Below are 4,885 nucleotides of genomic sequence, written 5' to 3'. Positions count from 1 at the left end.
GAAGGGAAGGGAAGGGAAAGAAAGAAAGAAAGAAAGAAAGAAAGAAAGAAAGAAAGAAAGAAAGAAAGAAAGAAAGAAAGAAAGAAAGAAAGAAACAAAGAAACAAAGAAACAAAGAAACGAAGGAAGAGCCTCCATAAGATTGGGCTGTAGGCAAATCTGTAAGGCATTCTCTTAATTAATGCTTAATTAATAGGAAATGGTCCAGTCCATTGTGGATGGTCCCATCCCTAGGCTGACAGTCCTGGGTTCTATAAGAAAGCAGGCTGAGCAAGCCATGGGGAGCAATCCAGTATGCAGCACCCCTCCATGGCCTGCATCAGCTCTTCCTCCAGAGCTGCCATGCCTGAGTTCCTGCCCTCACTGCTATTGATGATGAACTGTTCTACGGAAGTTGAATGAAATAATCCCTTTCTTCTCCAAGTGGTTTTTTGTTATGGTATTTATCATAACAATGATAACCCTAAGTAGGACAGAAATTCGGTACCAGAAGTGGGGTAATGTGACAGACCTGGCCATGTGTTTGGGGGAAAATTTTGTAAGGACTTTGGAACTTTGGGCTAGAAAAGCCATTGAGTATTCAGAGCTTGGTGAGCTGTTCTCTGGGAACTTGGAAGATGAGAATATTGAGAGCAGTGCAGATGAAGGAGGCCTGGCTTGTGAAGTTCCAGAGGGAATTTTAAGAGTCCCTAAATGGCTTTTTCAGAGCCATTTGCTATTTCGAGCTAAGATTCTGTGGTATCTGATCAGCTGGGGCTGAAGACTAAGCTGTGATTATCAAGATATCATAATCACTGAAGTGAAACCTTTGCTTATTGGGACAATTGACGCCGGTCAGCTGGAACTAAGAAACCAGCAGTGATCAAGAAGAGACCAGTATCGTTGAAGTGAAATTTTCTGGGAAATGTTTCCTCAGAGTGCTATCTTCCAGAGGCAGTGAACATTGTACCTTGGTAGTGTAAGAGGCACCCAGGTAGTACCGGTTTTGGAAGCATGAAGGGATCATGGACTGGAGCTGAGGCTTGGCACTGGGAGAGGCCAGGTGAAGGTACAACCTCAGTAGCAGTTGAAGGCCCCTGGGTTGAAGGGGTCATGCAGAGAACGTGAGGTTTTTGCACCATGAAAATAGCCCAGAAGAGGATATTAGTGAAAGTTCAGTTGTAGCCAGGGGCCCCAGCATTTTGGAGATTCCAGTACCATGAGATGACCACCAAGAACAGCAGCAGCCATGGAGTGGAGCTGGCCTGAGCCTAGAAGGCAAGCTGTGTATGTAGCAAAGGGCCGAGCCAGAGAAGTGACCTAGGTCCTTCAGAGGATCCCAGAAGACCATGAGTGAATCCCAGACATTGGACATTAGGTGGTTTATACTGCTAGATTATACTGTTCTAGATAATACTTTGATCTGATTGTGACTGTACCCTGATTTTCCCCTCTTGAAATAAAAAAGAAATCTAACTTAATTTTTATTTCATCAGGAGCTCACAGTTGACAAAATTTTGATTTTAAAAGAGATTTTGGAGTTTTTTTTTTTAAAAAGAGACTGAACTTTTCAAGTGAATTTGTGGTGGGACTTTTTAAGTTTGTAAATGCTTTTTTGTTGTGTTTATTTGCTTGGGTTTCTCTGTGTTTCCCTAGATGTCCTAGAACTCACTCTGTAGACCAGGCTGGTCTCAAACTCACAGAAATCCACCTGCATCAGCCTCCTGAGTACTGGGATTAAAGGCATGGCACACACCAGCTTGTAAATACTTTATGTTGTGATGTTTATATTGATATGTGATCTTGGGGACAAATGAGAAAAGAAAGGTTGCAGCTTTAAAGTTCCGTGTTTGTGTGTCAAGTTGATAAGGGGTCAAATGCACTGGCTAGTTTTATGTCAACTTAACACAAGCTCAAGTCAACCTAGAGGGGGGTAACTCAATTTTTAAATGCTTCCATAAGATCAGACTGCAGGCAAGCCTACAGGGCATTTTCCTAGTTGGTGACTGATGTGTGAGGGTACACAAGGAAGCAGGCTGAGTAAACCGTGAGGAACAAGCCGTTAAGCAGCACCCCTCCACAGCCTCTGCATCAGCTCCTGCCTCCAGGTTCCTCCCTGCCTGAGTTCCTGTCCTCGCTGCTGGTGGTAACGAACTGTTATATGGAACTTTGAGTGATATAAACCCTTTCCTCCCGAGTTGCTTTGGTCCTGGTATCTTACCACAACAGTGACAACACTAACCAGGACAATCTTCCTACATCAATTAATAATCAAGACAATCCTATAGACATGCCCATAGGCCAAAATGATCTAGATAATGCTTCCTTAAGATTCACTACCCCCTCCCGGGGCTGGCGAGGTGGCTCAGCCGGTAAGAGTACTGACTGCTCTTCCAAAGGTCCTGAGTTCAAATCCCAGCAGCCAAATGGTGGCTCACAACCACCCGTAATGAAATCTGATGCCCTCTTCTGGCACATCTGAAGACAGCTACAGTGTACTTATATATATAATAATAAATACATCTTTAAAAAAAAAAAAAAAAGATTCACTTCCCAGGTGACACTAAGCTGTATCAAGTTGACAATTAAAACTAGCCAGCAAGTTAACCGGGCAGTGGTGGTGCACGCCTTTAATGCCAATACTTTGCAGGCAGAGGCAGGCGGATTTCTGAGTTCGAAGCCATCCTGGTCTACAGAGAGAGTTCCAGGACAGCCAGAGAAACACAGAGAAACCCTGCCTCGGAAAAACAAAACAAAACAAAACAAAACTAGCCTGCAAGTGCTGGAGACATGGTTCTGTGGTGAAGAGCGCATACTGCTCTTTCAGAGTTCAGGTCACAGCACCCACATCAGGTGACTCACAGCCATGGACACTTGCACTCAAGGGCACATACAGACACATACACATAATTACACAAGAGGACTAACTGTATAAACAAAACCGAGCAGAATAGGCAGCGAGACCACGAATGCCCTCCAGGAACAGAGGGGCTGAAGCTGCTGGCTGGCACAGGACTGAGTCTCTGAAGAAGAACCAAGATACCACCCCCATATCCTAGCAGGACCCCTTTCCTAATCCACAGCACCTCCCAAGGAGAAACCACGGATGCACCGTCTTTTCTTCATTTGTGTTATACTCCCAAGTGGTTCATGAGGGGGCGCGTGCCACATCTGAGAAGGAAAACCCACAAGAGGCTAAAAGGGGCCAAGCGCCACTCTAGACATTCTAGAAAAAAATTCCAAGAGCCAAGGGTATCTCTGCAGCTCCGGGCAGGGGTCCTGCCACAGCAGGGCAGAGGTGCTGGTCCTCCAGCTAAGGCAGCGCCAGCAGAAATGAGACTGAGATGAGGTAATGTCAAGGAAGCAGTGTAGCATCCCCCTGGAGCAGAGCACGCTGGGAAGAAGGCTATTTGCATAAGGCTCTCTCGGTGTCCAAGGTCTGTGCCAGGCAGCCACAGTTCACCACGAGCCTTCCACAGCGCGCAGAAGCCAAGAGTGAGCACTGTAAAGTTTTACACGTCCCCTGCTGCGTGTGTCTGCCTTACTTTCTGATTTCTTAATTTATTTATGGGTTTGTCAGGAGGTGTAGGCAGGAGTGCCCATGCCACAGCGTGCATGTGGAGATCAAAGGACAACGTGCTGGAGGAGTCAGATCACTCCAATCATGTCGGTTCTGGGAAACAAAGTCGTCAGGCTTGGCCGCGGTAGTTCGATTGCTCGGCCATCTCTGGCCTGACGTAGTGGCTTTTGGTTCATTTATACATATATTACTTAGTCGCTGAATCTGTTGATAACAAAAATAAAATCAGGACCTGTATTTTTTGCTTGGAACTTACACTCCAGGGTGTGTGTGTGTGTGTGTGTGTGTGTGTGTGTGTGTGTATGCATGTGTGTGCATGTACATGTATATATGTGAGTATGCATGTGGGCATGTATATGTATTCATGTGTATCCATGTATGTGTGTGTGTGTGTGTGTGTATGTATGTGTATTTTGTATTTGTATTGGGTCTGTATTTGGGGTTTGGGTTTGGTTTTTTGTGGGTATTTTTTTTTTTTTGAGATTGTAATTTAATTACATTTCTCCGTTCCCTTCCCTCCCTCTAAATCCCTCTGCACCCCTCCTGCTCTCCTTCAAACTAATAGCCCCTTTTCTCATCAATTGTTATTGCATGCATATATGTATTTGTATATTAATATGTGTATTCCCAAATATAACCTGTTTCATTCACACAATGATACTTGTGTGTCTGTCTTCGGGGCTGACCATTTGGCCCTGGACAGCCATACGGGGTGCTCTTCTCTGGAGACCACCTCTTCTGCTCTCAGAGTTCCTCAGTTCCAGTAGTTCTTGGTGTGCGCTGAGGCCTTGTGGGATCGTCCCTTGGTATGCGCTGAGGCCTTGTGGGATCATCCCTTGGTGTGTGCTGAGGCCTTGTGGGATCGTCCCATTCTGGTTTGTATGTTTGTTGATGTCCTTTGGCTTGTGTGTGGATGGTCACATAGTGAGACTTGACCTGTGTAGCTTCTGAAGTTCCTAGGAGGTACAATCTCACCACAAACTCTCTTCCTCTGGCCCTTAAGATCTTTCTACCCCTCTTCCTCAATGTTCCCAAGCCTTAGGCGTGGGAGTGGCTTTGTAGATTCGTTCAACAGGATTGGGTTCTATAACTCTGCATTTTGATTGGTTGGTTAAGGCTTTCTGTAGTGGTCCTCATCTGTCTGTAGGGTCTGTCTCATCTATCTGTTGGACCTGTGTCATGTGTCTATAGGACCTGTGTCATGTGTCTACAGGGCCTGTGTTGTCTGTCTATAGGGCCCGTGTCGTCTGCAGGGTCTATATGGCCTCTGTACCTCCCATCTCACTCTCTAAAGTCTGTCTGTAGGGCCCGTGTCGTCTGCAGGGTC

Source organism: Mus pahari, chromosome 6, assembly GCF_900095145.1.
Source record: "Mus pahari chromosome 6, PAHARI_EIJ_v1.1, whole genome shotgun sequence".
NCBI classification, from domain to species: Eukaryota; Metazoa; Chordata; class Mammalia; order Rodentia; family Muridae; genus Mus; species Mus pahari.
This window is presented reverse-complemented; position numbering follows the sequence as displayed.